The sequence below is a fragment of the Nerophis lumbriciformis genome, linkage group LG25 (genome assembly GCF_033978685.3).
Source record: "Nerophis lumbriciformis linkage group LG25, RoL_Nlum_v2.1, whole genome shotgun sequence".
Classification (NCBI taxonomy): Eukaryota; Metazoa; Chordata; class Actinopteri; order Syngnathiformes; family Syngnathidae; genus Nerophis; species Nerophis lumbriciformis.
Genome location: NC_084572.2, coordinates 26,187,212 through 26,204,302, shown reverse-complemented (window position 1 = coordinate 26,204,302; position 17,091 = coordinate 26,187,212). Strand labels below are relative to the sequence as shown.

General features: G+C 39.8%; 1 protein-coding gene across 2 annotated transcripts in view; it reads left to right on the top strand.

Annotated features, from left to right (window-relative positions):
* Positions 1-17,091, top strand: part of LOC133621737 (protein sidekick-1-like) — a 782,002-nt gene that overhangs the window by 1,332 nt on the left and 763,579 nt on the right. The window lies entirely within an intron of this gene.

Genomic DNA, 17,091 nt, shown 5'->3' with positions numbered 1-17,091 from the left:
ACATTTTTTTCATTGAAAAAATCCCAAGGCACAAAACCCAGCAGAAATCATTAAAAAATGAAACTCAGTAGCCGATAGACAGACAAGAAAAAGTCGTTTTTGCAATTGTTGGATATGAATTCAAACCATAACCAACCATGCATCACTATAGCTCTTGTCTCAAAGTAGGTTCACTGTCACGACCTGTCACGACCTGTCACATCACGCCGTGTGTAGTGTTTTAGTTATTGTCTTGCGCTCTTATTTTGGTGGCTTTTCCTGTAGCAGTTTCATGTCTTCCTTGAATGCTATTTAAGTTGTGCGGACGCTATCCTTCTTTGTGGGGACATTGTTGATTGTCATGTCATGTACGGACGTACTTTGTGGACGCCGTCTGCTCCAAACGCTGCAAGTCTTTGCTGTCGTCCAGCATTCTGTTTTTGTGTACTTTGCAGCCAGTTCAGTTTAAGTTTCGTTTTGTATAGCCATACCTGAGCTTCAATGCCTTTTCCTTAGCGGCACTCGCCTTTTGTTTATTTTTTATTTAAGCGTTAGATACCTTTTTACCTACTTTTTCTTAGCGGCACTAGCCTTTTGTTTATTTTTGGTTTAAGCGTTAGATACCTTTTTACCTGCACGCTGCCTCCTGCATATTGTGATCACGACAAACCATGCTCCCGACATCTCCAAAGCAATTAGCTACCTGCTGCCACCTACTGATGTGTAAGAGTATTACACGGTTACTCTGCCTAGCTCTACACAGCACAGACACTCAACAACGGCACATTTGCGGATTATAATTACTGGTTTGGAAAAAATGTTTTCAACCCAATTAGGTGAAATTACATAATCTCCCACGGCACACCAGACTGTATTTCACGTGCCACGGCGCAGTGGTTGAAAAACACTGGGATAAGGAACATAGTATGCATTATGTTGTTACGCAGACCAATGTCTGTAGGATTAGTGAATCATATTTATATAGCACTTTTACATGGAGAAACCCATGATCTATATTTTTAAGCTACATTTGGGAGGCACTGGGCGCAAGGTGGGCAAAGTGTCTTGCCCAAGGACACAAGGGCAGTGACTATCATGGCAAAAGCTGGATTCCTACTGGGAGCCCTCAAGTTTTTGTCCGGTTGCTCTACCATCCCAGCCATGCCGCCTTAAGCTATTGTGTGTCTGCACGGGGAAAGTGTCCCCCCCTAATATGTCAATGACCTCCTTAACTGCCAGACCCTGATTTGGCGCTGAAACACAAACAAGAGACACCTGTGTGTTAATTGAGTTTTTGCCCATGTTAGTCCGTCTTTGTCCCAGTTTTGTGAAATAAGAGGGTTATGTTGCAACGGGTTGCTGTTCTTCTATGTGCTTTGTCTTTCACCTTTGTTGTCTGTTAACTTAAGTCGTCTTCTATGTGTGTGTGTGTGTGTGTAACATCATGGGACTCTATGTCTAAAAAGCCAGAACAAACAAAGGCAAAGAAAAAAGGTCAGGCTGGTGTCAACACACGAGTGCTCTCTGGGTCACAGATGGTTTGTGGTGGGCAAAATCTAAGGCTGAGATGTGGGGTTATGAAGAGGAGGAGGGGTGGGAGGAATGTGTGAGAGGTGGTGGTGGTGGTGGGGTTGAGCTATTTGTGAACGTTCAGAGAATGCGCGTGTTAGAAAGTAGCAAATGTGAAAGAAACAACATAAGGCAAGAGGAACAAGGAGGAGGGGGAAGGTATGGCACTGGAGTGACTAGAAACGTGGGTGGGGGGTGGCACTGGCGGTCATTGGCAAAAACGGGGGATTCGGTTTAATTGATGACGCCTGTTGTGTCAACACCCATTTGTGCATGTAATTGATTGATTGATTGAAACTTTTTTTAGTAGATTGCACAGTACAGTACATATTCCGTACAATTGACCACTAAATGGTAACACCCGAATAAGTTTTTCAACTTGTTTAAGTCGGGGTCCACATAAATCAATTCTACTAGGATTAGTAAAGTACCGCGATACTAATGAATCATATTCGGTACGATACCGCCTCTGAAAAGTACTGGTCCCGCACCCCCGTCGTCGTCACGTCGTGTCATTGCTGGTTTTACAAGCAGAGGAGCATGTTCGGCAGCGCACAATCACAGAGTACTTACAAGCAGACACAGTGTGTAGACAGAAAAGGGAGAACAGACGCATTTTGGCTTAAAAACTGACTATAAAGGTGAAGTTATTACACTAAAACACCCTCAGGAAGAGGTACTTTAAGACATGGCTAGCTAGCTAGCGGCTAACGTCCATCCGCCGTCGGCAGTGTTGTAGCAACTTCTAAATCACTAATCCTCGTCTCCATGGCGACAAACAAAGTGAATTTCTTACAAGTATCATCCCTGCAGGACGAGGAATAGGTAAACATGCTTCACTACACACCGTAGCTCACCGGCGTCAAAATGTAAACAAACCGTGGGTGGATCTACACCTAACATCCACTGTAATGATACCAAGTACTATAGCGTATCTAGTCGATAGTACTATGATTACATCGATATTTTTTGGCATCACAACATTTTCTTTCGTTTAAAAAAAAATAATATTATGTTTATAAAGTCAGGAAATATGTCCATGGACACATGAGGACTTTGAATATGACCAATGTCTGATCCTGTAACTACTTGGTATCGGATTGATACCCACATGTGGTGTCATCCAAAATTAATGTAAAGCATCCAAACAACAGAAGAAGAAGTGATTATTACATTTTAACAGAAGTGTAGACAGAACATGTTAAAAGAGAAAGTAAGCAGATAGTAACAGTAAAGGAACAAGTAGATTAATAATTCATTTTCTACCACTTGTCCTTAATAAGTTTGACAAAATAATAGAATGGAAAATGACACAATATGTTACTGCATATGTCAGCAGACTAAATTAGGAGCCTTTGTTTGTTTACTTACTACTAAAAGACAAGTTGTCTTGTATGTTCACTATTTTATTTAAGCACAAACTTGTAATAAGAAATGTGTTTAATGTACCCTAAGATTTTTTGTTAAAGGCCTACTCAAATGCGATTTTCTTATTTAAACGGGGATAGCAGGTCCATTCTATGTGTCATACTTGATCATATCGCGATATTGCCATATTTTTGCTGAAAGGATTTAGTAGAGAACATTGACGATAAAGTTCGCAACTTTTGGTTGCTGATAAAAAAGCCTTGCCTGTACCGGAAGTAGCAGACGAGTAGCGTGAAGTCACAGGTTGTGGAGCTCCTCACATCTGCACATTGTTTACAATCATGGCCACCAGCAGCGAGAGCGATTCGGACCGAGAAAGCGACGATTTCTCCATTAATTTGAGCGAGGATGAAAGATTCGTGGATGAGGAAAGTGAGAGTGAAGGACTAGAGGGCAGTGGGAGCGATTCAGATAGGGAAGATGCTGTGAGAGGCGGGTGGGACCTGATATTCAGCTGGGAATGACTAAAACAGTAAATAAACATAAGACATATATATACTCTATTAGCCACAACACAACCAGGCTTATATTTAATATGCCACATAACAAACACCTCCCCCCTTCCCGTCCATATAACCCGCCATTACAACTCAAACACCTGCACAACACACTCAATCCCACAGCCCAAAGTACCGTTCACCTCCCCAAAGTTCATACAGCACATATATTTCCACAAAGTCCCCAAAGTTACGTACGTGACATGCACATAGCGGCACGCACGTACGGGCAAGCGATCAAATGTTTGGAAGCCGCAGCTGCATGCGTACTCACGGTACCGTGTCTGCGTATCCAACTCAAAGTCCTCCTGGTAAGAGTCTCTGTTGTCCCAGTTCTCCACAGGCCAATGGTAAAGCTTGACTGTCATCTTCCGGGAATGTAAACAATGAAACACCGGCTGTGTTTGTGTTGTTGCTGCATTAGGCCGCAATACACCGCTTCCCACCTACAGCTTTCTTCTTTGCTGTCTCCATTGTTCATTGAACAAATTGCAAAAGATTCACCAACACAGATGTCCAGAATACTGTGGAATTTTGTGATGAAAACAGACGACTTAATAGCTGGCCACCATGCTGTCCCAAAATGTCCTCCACAATCCGTAACGTCACGCGCTGACGTCATCATACCGAGACGTTTTCAGCAGGATATTTCGCGTGAAATTTAAAATTGCACTTTAGTAAGCTAACCCGGCCGTATTGGCATGTGTTGCAATGTTAAGATTTCATCATTGATGTATAAACTATCAGACTGCGTGGTCGGTAGTAGTGGGTTTCAGTAGGCCTTTAAAATCAAGCCAATAATGACATTTTTTGTGGTACCCTTTATTTAGAAAAGTACCGAAATAATTTTGGTACCGGTACCAAAATATTGGTATCGGGACAACACTAGTATGTACCTTCTTTTTTCCATTCCAATATTCATCCCTCCATCCTGCAAATTGAGTAGGAGGAGGTGAGTGGGCTGGAGAGGTACGGTGTGGCAGCACAGACAGCACACACCCACACGTGCAAGTTTACCAGCAGTGACAAAACATGCACGAAAATCAATAAAGTAAGGACAGTTCAATGTTTGTTTCGAAGAAAGATTGCATCTGACACAAACGACTTATGTTTGGCTGCTGAAGCATGTTTTGTTTTCGTTGCGTTAGCAATTATTAACAATACACGTTAATAATGTATGTAACTTACAAGCTATTTTTACTTTGAGAATGCGTGACACATTCATAGAGACTATCAACATGACTGCAGACAAAAACAAATCTGTATTAATGTCTACTTCCCTTTTATAATTGATACCAACTATAATTACTGCCCATTTTATGTTGAGCACACTTGGATTTGGAGATTTAGAGCAGGGATTCTCAATTTGTGGGTCTGCACCCAAAAGTCCATTGTGGATCTATCTTGCTTGGGTGGTTGTAGATGGCTAATCCAAAGGTACTATTTTTAAAATAAGCAATGTACAATCGATGTCTGACTTGTTTTCCTTATTTAGAAGTACAATCAGGCACTATTTTAGTCATCTTTCTCCCTGGTTTAAACTAGGAATGGAACGGTTTATGAAAAAAATTGTGAAAGGTTCAGTTGACCTGACTCGGTTTGCAGCGTGTGTGACGTTTGGATCACATGTTTTTTCTTCTTTTTACTACTCAGTTTAAACATATGCATGCACATTGCCAAAGTGAGGGGAAAGAGAAGCAGGAGTTGTAGAGGCATTTGTGTTGGAAACATAACGATTCTCCGGAAGAATCCAGGGTATTGCCCTAACATTGCCCTTGTCTACCGAATGTCCTGGATTGTGATGTTTTTGTGTGCATATAAAATATTGAAGCTTTTTGCTGCATGTCAAAAGGATGATGAGGAGGTGGTCGCTCAACAAAAGCCTTATTAAAACTAGAAACCACGCCAAAATCAACATCTACAATTGTGTCATTATCTCAATTATGAAATTAGCGCAAATGAGTCAAGTAACCTTGCCCCAAACATTAATGGTGTGGTTACCAAGTATGGAGCTCAGACAAAAGTGCATGGAAAGAGATCTACCGGATTGCAAACACCAAATGTTGTTAGCTCTCTATCTGTAAATTACATAATTAATGAAAAAATAGTAATGCTGCATTATTTGGATTCATGGTATTCTGGGTTGTAATACAAAAACAACAACAATGTTCACGGAACCAACTGAAAACCGTAACCAAAATCTTTGATAAGATCCAAACCGTGGATTTTGTGAACCACTTCACTCCTAGTATAGACTCATTGCAGTTATGAGTGAAATACACATGTTTTGAAATTTGTATATCTTCAAAGCCCAAAACCAGTGAAGTTGGTACGTTGTGTAAATCGTAAATAAAAACAGAATACAATGATTTGCAAATCCTTTTCGACTTATATTCAATTGAATTAACTGCAAAGACAAGATATTTAATGTTCAAACTGAATGGTAACAGTCATTAACTTAGAATTTAATGGCAGTAACACATTGCAAAAAAGTTGGCACAGGGGCATTTTTACCACTGTGTTACATGGCCTTCCCTTTTAACAACACTCAGTAAACGTTTGGGAACGGAGGAGGCCAATTTTTGAAGCTTTTCAGGTACAATTATTTCCCATTCTTGCTTGATGTACAGCTTAAGCTGTTCAAAAGTCCAGGGTCTCCGTTGTGGTTTTTTAGGCTTCATAATGTGCCACACATTTTAAATGGTAGACAGGTCTGGACTCCAGACAGGCCAGTCTAGTATCCATACTCGTTTACTATGAAGCCACGCTGTTGTAACACATGGCTTTGCATTGTCTTGCTGAAATAAGCAGGGGCGTCCATGATAACGCTGCTTGGATGGCAACATGTGTTGCTCCAAGACCTGTATGTACCTTTCAGCATTAATGGTGCCTTCACAGATGTGTAATTTACCCATGCACTAATACACCCCTATACCATCACAGATGCTGGCTTTTGAACTTTGCGCCTATAACAATCCGGATGGTTCTTTTCCTCTTTGTTCTGGACGACAAGACGTCCACAGTTTCCAAAAACAATTTGAAATGTGGACTCGTCAGACCAAAGAACACTTTTGCACTTTGCATCAGTCCATCTTAGATGAGCTTGGGCCCAGCAAAGCCGGCGGCGTTTCTGGGTGTTGTTGATAAATGGCTTTCGCTTTGCATAGTAGAGTTTTAACTTGCACTTATTGATGTAGCGACAAACTGTAGTTACTGACGGTGGTTTTCTGAAGTGTTCCTGAGCCCATGTGGTGATATTCTTTACACACTGATTTCGCTTTTTGATGCAGTACCACCTGAGGGATCGAAGGTCTGAAATATCGTCGCTTACGTGCAGTGATTTTCTGAAACTTTTGATGATATTGGGGTGACGTAGCTCGGTTGGTAGAGTGGCCGTGCCAGCAACTTGAGGGTTACAGGTTCGATCCCCGCTTCCGCCATCCTAGTCACTGCCGTTGTGTCCTTGGACAAGACACTTTACCCACCTGCACCCAGTGCCACCCACACTGGTTTAAATGTAACTTAAATATTGGGTTTCACTCTGTAAAAGCGCTTTGAGTCACTAGAGAAAAGCGCTATATAAATATAATTCACTTCACTTCACATATTACGGACTGTAGATGGTGAAATCCCTAAATTCCTTGCTTGTTGAGAAATTTTGTTCTTAAACTGCTTGACAATTTGCTCACACATTTGTTCACAAAGTAGTGACCCTCGCCCAACCTTGTTTGTGACTGACTGAGCATTTCATGGTAGCTGCTTTTATACCCAATCATGGCACCCACCTGTTCCCAATTAGCCTGTTCACCCGTGGGATGTTCCAAATAAGTGTTGGATGAGCATTCCTCAACTTTCTTAGTCTTTTTTGCCACTTGTGCCAGCTTTTTTGGCATCAAATTCCAAATGAGCTAATATTTGCAAAAAATAACAAAGTTTTCCAGTTCGAACGTTAAGTATCTTGTCTTTGTAGTCATTCAATTGAATGTAGGTTGAAAAAGATTTGCAAATTATTGTATTCTGTTTTTATTTACGATTTACACAACGTGCCAACCTCACTGGTTTTGGGTTTTGTAATTTTAATTGATGCATTATTTGTATGCATGCAATCATCATGTTGCAGTTCATGCCTTAATACAGTCCTAAAAAATGCTCTTTGGACTGGTAATTCTGTGTGTTAATGTTTTAAATGTTAGTCTATTTTAAAAAAGCAAATACATTTGCTTCGACTTCATGACTATTAAAACATGTTGGTCCCAGGTTGAAACCATTTGAGAACCCCTAAAAACTATCACTAAATGAAAAGCCAATACAAAGGCATACTGGGTGTTGTTAGAGCAACATTGACACAGTCCGTACATGTTTCATGTGTCCATTTGGATTACATCTTGTTAAAAGGTACACCAACTTGTTGAATAATGTGATCTGATTTTCTGTCTTTGAATTGCAACTTCTGCGGCTGCTCGAATGTAAAAAAAAAAAAAAAAAAAGACGTGGAATAAACAGGTTTTGAATTGGTGCAACCAATGCATCCTCATGTAGCATACTGCATTCCACGGCTTTTGTGAGTTTGGAGCGTTGAATTTAAATTCATCCAAGCGGATCGAAGATGGGACCCCTGGTGGGTTGGTGGTGTTATCGATTTGATAGACTGTGTTGGCAGGCCAATCAAAAGCTGTAGATTTTTTTTCCACATTCCGACCCCCTCATTCCCAGCATTTATTAGGACGTTTTATTTTACGTGGCGCTGGATGAAATTCATGAGTAAAGGTTGATCACACTGATCTGCCGTCACTCTATCTCTCCCTTTCTCTCCCGCTCTCGCTGTCTCGCAGTCAATCGATGCCCACACCCTCATAAATGCAAGGCTTTATATGAGCCAACCCTCGTCTCAGGGAGCACATTTAAATAAGCTCATCGATCTTTCATTTTAGAGTTTAAGTGACGGCAGCATTTTACTGTCTCTCCTTCCCTCTCACCTACCTTCCTCCCTTTCTCCCACCTCTCATCTGCTCACCTCTCTGCTCTCCCTCCTTTATTCATAACTTATCCCGTCACTTCCCGACTGCCCCCCGTGTCATTGAGTGGGTTCAGCCCCACAGCTGTTGGACTGATTTGGATACTTGACAGAGCCTCATTCAATACTTTATATTCAGAGAGGAAGTCGGCTCACATTAGGTTTAATTGAGATTCTACATCATTTTCTATATAACGGGCGGGATGAGTCTGGAAAAATGCTGCAGTAAAGAGAGAGGCTTGGATTTTTCCAACTAGCGACAACCTTGTTTTAATTTGGTAGCCTTTTTATGAGCCCTAACAGAGTTCCGTGTAAAATTAGTCGGATGCCTAAAGTCAGCTGAGGTTAACATAACAACAGTGATGCGGATCGTTTGGTTTTTAACAGCTGTCCTAGTAGCGGTGTAATAAGGACAATGGTTTAAAAAGACTAAGTATAATGAAAAGATACAACAGATTGTTGCAAACGCTCCTAACCTTGGCCAAGGTAACGGCCATGTGCGGCCTACGCACCCTTTATATGCCATTCATGGATGAATGTCATTCAGCGTCACGCTGACTGTTTTGTATGCTAGCACCCGAGCTGGACAACTAAAAGGATTGGATGTTGAAATTGAATAAAATCAATACAATTAAGAAATTCAGTGAAGTCTTAGAAGGAATGAAGTGATGCTTACAGTATTTAGTCTAGTTACCCAATACATGCATTCGACTTGTCAATCTTTCTGAATATTTCAACAAATTTTACAACAAACAAACTTTAAATTTTCCTGAGGGAACTCTCCTGAAGGAATCAATAAAGTACTATCTATCTAAATTCTACAACCGAGCTGTCCCACAAACAATACATTGTACTTTCCAGGCCATAGAGCACACCGGTATATAAGCCGCACCCACTAAGTTTTAGAAGAAAAAAATATTTTTACATACATTAGCCACACCGAACTATAAGTCGCAGATATATACGTTGCAAAATAGTTATTTACACAGAAATATTTTGTAAATGTTTATTTATGTCCCCACACAGAGCAAATCACTTATTAATTAATTATTCAGTTATTTTGCATTTGGGATCAATCAATCAATCAATGTTTATTTATATAGACCTTAATTACAAGTGTCTCAAAGAGCTGCACAAGCCACAATGACATCTTCGGCTCAGATCCCACATCCGGGCAAGAAAAAACTCAACGCCAATGAGAAACCTTGGAGGGGACCGCAGTCGAGTGGATCTAGTTCAGGGGTGCTCACACTTTTTCTGCAGGCGAGCTACTTTTCAATTGATCAAGTCGTGGGGATCTACCTCATTCATATATATAATTTATATTTACTTATTTATGAAATATATGTTTTTGTTAACAAGTTAAAGGTGTTTAATGATAATGCAAGCATGTTTAACACATATAGTTAATATTGTTAAAAAAATTAAAGGTGTTTAATGATAATACAAGTATGTTTAATACATATAGTTAATATTGTTAACAAGTAAAAGGTGTTTAAAGATAATGAAAGCATGTTTAACACATATAGTTAATATTGTTAAAAAATTAAAGGTGTTTAATGATAATACAAGCATGTTTAATACATATAGTTAATATTGTTAACAAGTTAAAGGTGTTTAAATATAATACAAGCATGTTTAACACATAGTTAATATTGTTAAAAAATTAAAGGTGTTTAATGATAATACAAGCATGTTTAACACATAGTTAATATTGTTAAAAAATTAAAGGTGTTTAATGATAATACAAGAATGTTTAATACATATAGTTAATATTGTTAACAACTTAAAGGTGTTTAAAGATAATACAAGCATGTTTAACACATATAGTTAATATTGTTAATAAGTTAAAGGTGTTTAAAGATAATACAAGCATGTTTAACACATATAGTTAATATTGTTAATAAGTTAAAGGTGTTTAAAGATAATACAAGCATGTTTAACACATATAGTTAATATTGTTAATAAGTTAAAGGTGTTTAAAGATAATACAAGCATGTTTAACACATATAGATTCCTTTCTTTCATGAAGACAAGAATATAAGTTGGTGTATTACCTGATTCTGATGACTTGCATTGATAGGAATCAGACAGTGGTGCTGATAATGTCCGCATTTTCGAATGGAGGAGAAAAAAAGTCCTCCTTTCTGTCCAATACCACATGAAAGTGGTTGGTTTTTGGCATCTTATTTGTCCAGCTTCCGTACTCCTTTGTATACACTTTACAAGAAATACATTGTCGGCAAACTCCGTAGCTTGCTAGCTTGTGCACGCCAGCTTTCTGAGACTCTTATTTTGTTAGCGCAACTATGCAACTGTGCAGTCGGTCTTTGGAGTTTTGACGACAGGTACGGCGCCAGAGTCTGTTGAAATAAAGTGTTTCTCGCCTTCCAGTCGGTAATTTTAATGAGCTGGCAGCAGCCAGCGTCATCTCAGAAGACCCTCGGGTGCCGTGAATGTCAATCAAGTGACGAAAGTGACGTCATAGTGAAGATATATGATCGCTCATTTTTAGGACTATTTTTTTAATGCCTGGCTGGTGATCGACTGACACACCCTCCGAGATCGACCGGTAGCTCGCGATCGACGTAATGAGCACCCCTGATCTAGTTAATAGTGTGAGAGTCCAGTCCATAGTGGGGCCAGCAGGGGATCATCTCGAGTGGAGACAAGTCAGCAGCGCAGAGACGTCCCCAACTGATGCACAGATGAGTGGTCCACCCCGGGTCCCGACTTTGAAAAGCTAGCGCGTCATCTGTGGTCACCTAATAGCCTCTCCACACTGGAAAGGGGGGCAGAGCAGAAAAGAAACGGCAGATCAACTGGTCTAAAAGGGGGCTCTGTTTAAAGGCTAGCATATACAAATTAGTTTTAAGATACTGAGGTGGCATGTCTGACTGTTACTGGGAGGGCATTCCAGAGTACTGGAGCCCGAATAGAAAACACTCTATAGCCCGCAGACTGTTTTTGGGCTATGGGAATCACTAATAAGCCGTAGTTCTTAGAAGGCAGATTTCTTGCCGGGACAAATGGTACAATACAATCAGCAAGATACGATCCCCACAAGTCCTGAAAATGGGAAATCAATCCATCGAGGCATGACGGAGATATTTATAAAACAATCTTGCCTAAGTTGCAAACTTGCTCCACACGAGCCGTTTGGAAATTGAGACTTTAGTGACATATTTTGTCTTATTTACGTCAGCGGATACCTCCATGTATGGTAGAGGTCTACCCAAAGCGGTTTGTGTGAGTCTGCCATTTTTTATCCAGTTGTAGTCCAAAGTTGTAGTAAATAAAATCCTTATTTTTCTCTATGCTCTTGTTGTGGGGCGGATTGGCTCGTACATGCACATGCATCCTCCGCTGTTACCCTTTCTAATAAAAAGGAGCATATAGTTCTGACTCATATCTGTCAATAGACTCGGAAGTGTTAAAAACTACCACATGACTGATGGGGTGGAGACGCAGTAATAGGGGGCTTGGCCTGGAGGAGAGCTTTGGCACGTAAATAAGATGGAGAGAAGTGACAGTCAAAAAGCGGCTTGAAGATAGTCTGTGCACAATTTGGACCAAAGAACCACCATGATATGTCATGTAGACCACAATAAAGTGTTTTAAATGGAGAAAAAAATCACTCCCCTGAAAACAGCTTAAAGGTTCTGCAGGCAGTGTTTTTAATAGTAAAGATATGGTGGTATCATTCTTATTAAAGGTAATTACAGCCACATAAAAAGCAGACAACTCACTCAGGATTCACAGTTATTGGGGCAAAGCGTCAATTAGAGCTAGGGCCACTATTTGAAAACATAATTTGTTTTATTATGTTATAAAAAACCCAGTTATTTCAGCTTTGCATTGGGCTCCAGGTTTTCTGGGGCTCTTACCAAAATTGGTCTCTTACCATACATTTTGAGATTTTCGTCATCCTCAACTGGGCCAAGCAAACAAATCCCATTGTCATGCTGACCCAGTTGGAATGGATCTATGAATATGATTAGGTCTGATGTGACGCACATCATTGGCTGAGCCAAGCCGTAACTCGAAGCTGATTGGACCGCTGGGCCAACTTAAGTAACGTGATGTCATTGACAGGACATGGTCAGCTTGTAACTGCGAGAGTCCAGAATCGGATAGACGTGCATGCAGTTTTATGCATGCGTGAACACACTCGCGCGTGGCACACTGCCCCTCATCCATCAGTGTGAAACTGTTAATCCAAACATGAAAATATGCTTAAATGTGTTGTAATGAAAAGAGGGCAGTTTGAACTGCACCACCACTGCAGACACCACTTCTCTAACTCCTTGACACTTATTTTGTTTAATTTGATTTATAAAAAAATAAATCTACGTTATATTCCTTGTATGTCAATTGTAAAACGTTTGGAAGCAACCTTCATCTAGGACAGTGGTGTTCTTAATATCTGAGGGATTTAACCTGAGTGGATCTGAGGTCATCTAACCCAGGGGTCGGGAACCTTTTTGGGTGAGAGAGTCATGAAAGCCAAATATTTTAAAATGTATTTCCGTGAGAGCCATATAATATTCTTTAACACTGAATACAACTAAATCTGTGCATTTTTAAGTAAGACCAACATTTTTAGAGTACCGTATTTTTCAGACTATAAGTCGCAGTTTTTTTTCATAGTTTGGCCAGGGGTGCGACTTATACTCAGGAGCGACTTATGTGTGAAATGAACACATTACCGTAAAATATCAAATAATATTATTTAGCTCATTCACGTAAGAGACTAGACGTATAAGATTTCATCGGATTTAGCGCTTAGGAGTGACAGATTGTTTGGTAAACGTATAGCATGTTCTATATGTTATAGTTATTTGAATGACTCTTACCATAATATGTTACGTTAACATACCAGGCACGTTCTCAGTTGGTTATTTATGCCTCATATGACGTACACTTATTCAGCGTGTTGTTCACTATTCTTTATTTATTTAAATTGCCTTTCAAATTTCTATTCTTGGTGTTGGGTTTTATTTAATAAATTTCCTCAAAAAATGCGACTTATACTCTAGTGCGACTTATACACGTTTTTTTCCTTCTTTATTATGCATTTTCGGCCGGTGCGACTTATACTCCGGAGCGACTTATACTCCGAAAAATACGGTATAATAAGTCTCTTTTTCTTTTTAAAGGGGAACATTATCACCAGACCTATGTAAGCGTCAATATATACCTTGATGTTGCAGAAAAAAGACCATATTTTTTTTTAACCGATTTCCGAACTCTAAATGGGTGAATTTTGGCGAATTAAACGCCTTTCTAATATTCGCTCTCGGAGCGATGACGTCACAACGGGAAGCAATCCGCCATTTTCTCAAACACATTACAAACACCGAGTCAAATCAGCTCTGTTATTTTCCGTTTTTTCGACTGTTTTCCGTACCTTGGAGACATCATGCCTCGTCGGTCTGTTGTCGGAGGGTGTAACAACACGAACAGGGACGGATTCAAGTTGCACCAGTGGCCCAAAGATGCGAAAGTGGCAAGAAATTGGACGTTTGTTCCGCACACTTTACCGACGAAAGCTATGCTACGACAGAGATGGCAAGAATGTGTGGATATCCTGCGACACTCAAAGCAGATGCATTTCCAACGATAAAGTCAAAGAAATCTGCGAGCGGATGAGAGTATGTCTACAGAATATATTAATTGATGAAAACTGGGCTGTCTGCACTCTCAAAGTGCATGTTGTTGCCAAATGTATTTCATATGCTGTAAACCTAGTTCATAGTTGTTAGTTTCCTTTAATGCCAAACAAACACATACCAATCGTTGGTTAGAAGGCGATCGCCGAATTTGTCCTCGCTTTCTCCCGTGTCGCTGGCTGTCGTGTCGTTTTTGTCGGTTTCGCTTGCATACGGTTCAAACCGATATGGCTCAATAGCTTCAGTTTCTTCTTCAATTTCGTTTTCGCTACCTGCCTCCACCCTACAACCATCCGTTTCAATACATGCGTAATCTCGCTACCTGCCTCCACACTACAACCATCCGTTTCAATACATGCGTAATCTGTTGAATCGCTTAAGCCGCTGAAATACGAGTCTGAATCCGAGCTAATGTTGCTATAGCTTGCTGTTCTATCCGCCATGTTTGTTTGTATCAGCATCACTGTGTGACGTCACAGGAAAATGGATGGGTGTATATAACGATGGTTAAAATCAGGCACTTTGAAGCTTTTTTAGGGATATTGCGTGATTGGTAAAATTTTGAAAAAAACTTCCAAAAAATAAAATAAGCCACTGGGAACTGATTTTTAATGGTTTTAAACCTTCTGAAATTCTGATAATGTTCCCCTTTAACAACAGTTATTCTGGAGGTAACCAATAATAAATAAAATGCTTCTTGCCATTAATGCGACTTCTGGTGCTGCATGGTTTTGCTGATGGCTTTGTAGTCTGATTGATACATGGGTATTTTTAACACTATGATTACCAGCGGAATTATTCATTACTTATCGTGTTAAGCAATGTCAGCTAGGATTTATCTGAGAGCCAGATGCAGTTATCAAAAGAGCCACATCTGGCTCTAGAGCCATAGGTTCCCTACTCCTGATCTAACCCATTATTAGTGAGCGGGTACATATAGTACATCCTTTATCTAGTACTTCCAGCCAAGTAGTTTTGGATATTGCAGACTAGGGTGAGGTGATATGGCTTTCAGGTTGCTCTCCATCTGTGCATACTCCATCTCCAGGTAAGACGAAAAGGATGTTCTGTGAGGCAAGTCCGCGTTGATCGTAGTGGGGATCTTGTTTATTAGGGCTAGGGCAGCATTTCCTTGACAACATACTGCCCGACCAACTTCTTTAACTCCCCCACACTTAACACTTTTGCACGAAAGCCCAGCTTCTGTTGTTTGGGTGGTGGGGGGCCTGCTGCGTCGGTCACAGCTCTCTCTTTCACTTTTAGTTTGATTGCCCCGTGCCGTGACTCCAAATGCTTTTTCAAATTTGAAGTTGTGTTTTTGAAGGTGGATAATACTTTGTCTCCAGGACAGAGTGTACAGCGAACCTTTATATTGCTGTCTTTAACAGATGGAAACTCGAAATAAGGACAGTGTTTCCAACTTGAAAACGCGCCTCTCCTCGCGCCCTCCATTGTTGTTCACTTGGTGTCGCACACGTGTGATATCCTCATGCTGAAAACGTGACTTGTCACTTACTGACGTCACTTTCCAAGACCGCAAGAAGAAATAGAATATCTTTTTTACGAGGGATAATTACAAAAAAAATAGTAACGCACAGTGACTTGGATTCAATAAACTTTGTCTGACTACTGGTTTGGAAATAGTAACGCGTTAATACGACATATTTTTTCATTGACGACAAATCTGACTAACGCGTCATCAGTGTTAATATCATATCTATACAGGTAACCCTTGGGACGATCTGTACCTTGGTTTTAGGGTGCCGGTTTCGGTTCTTTTCGGTAAGTTTTGTAAGGGTAAAGTGAACAACTTTTTTCCTCTCAAAGTTCAAAGAATCAGTGGTGTGCTGAATGCTATGAATCTTTTCTTTACATTCAAATGGTAAATTATTATGTTTTAATTATTTGTATACATCAGTGCTTCTGACCAGTAATTTGGCAAAAGGCAGGCAGTGACTTAGATTGCGGAGTTTTTTTTTAAGTCAAATACTGCAGCTCATATTTAATGAAAATACATTGAAGTGCAGTTTGATTTGGAGGTAATGTAAAATAATATGTACCAACACATAAAACAAGTTTACTGATTATTACAGGAACAAAAGGTTTCTATCCACAAACTCAGAAGTGATTCAAACAAAAATTGTTTACGGAGTTTTTAAGTACCGTATTTTTCGGAGTATAAGTCGCACCGGAGTATAAGTCGCACCTGCCGAAAATGCATAATAAAGAAGGTCAAACTATGAAAAAAACTGCGACTTATAGTCCGAAAAATACGGTACATGTTACAGTATGTCTGTGGAGTTGAATCAGAGCAAACACATTAACAAACAGTGTGATTCCAAAATATTTAGATATTAAACCGTTTATTAAATAAATAAATTAGTACCGTATTTTTCGGAGTATAAGACGCTCTGAAAATGCACAATAAAGAAGGGAAAAAACATATAAGTCGCACTGGAGTATAAGTCGCATTTTTTGGGGAAATTTATTTGATAAAACCCAACACCAAGAATAAACATTTGAAAGGCAATTTCAAATAAGTAAAGAGTAGTGAACAACAGGCTGAATAAGTGTACGTTATATGACGCATAAATAACCAACTGAGAATGTGCCTGGTATGTTAACGTAACATATTATGGTAAGAGTCATTCAAATAACTATAACATATAGAACATGCTATACGTTTACCAAACAATCTGTCACTCCTAATTCGATGAAATCTTATACGTCTAGTGTCTTACGTGAATGAGCTAAATAATATTATTTGATATTTTACGGTAATGTGTTAATAATTTCACACATACGTCGCTCCTGAGTATAAGTCGCACCCCCGGCCAAACTATGAAAAAAACTGCGACTTATAGTCCGAAAAATACGGTAGGTACGTACGTTTGTTCTCCGTTTCTGGATCAACAGTTCAGTGACATAGGCA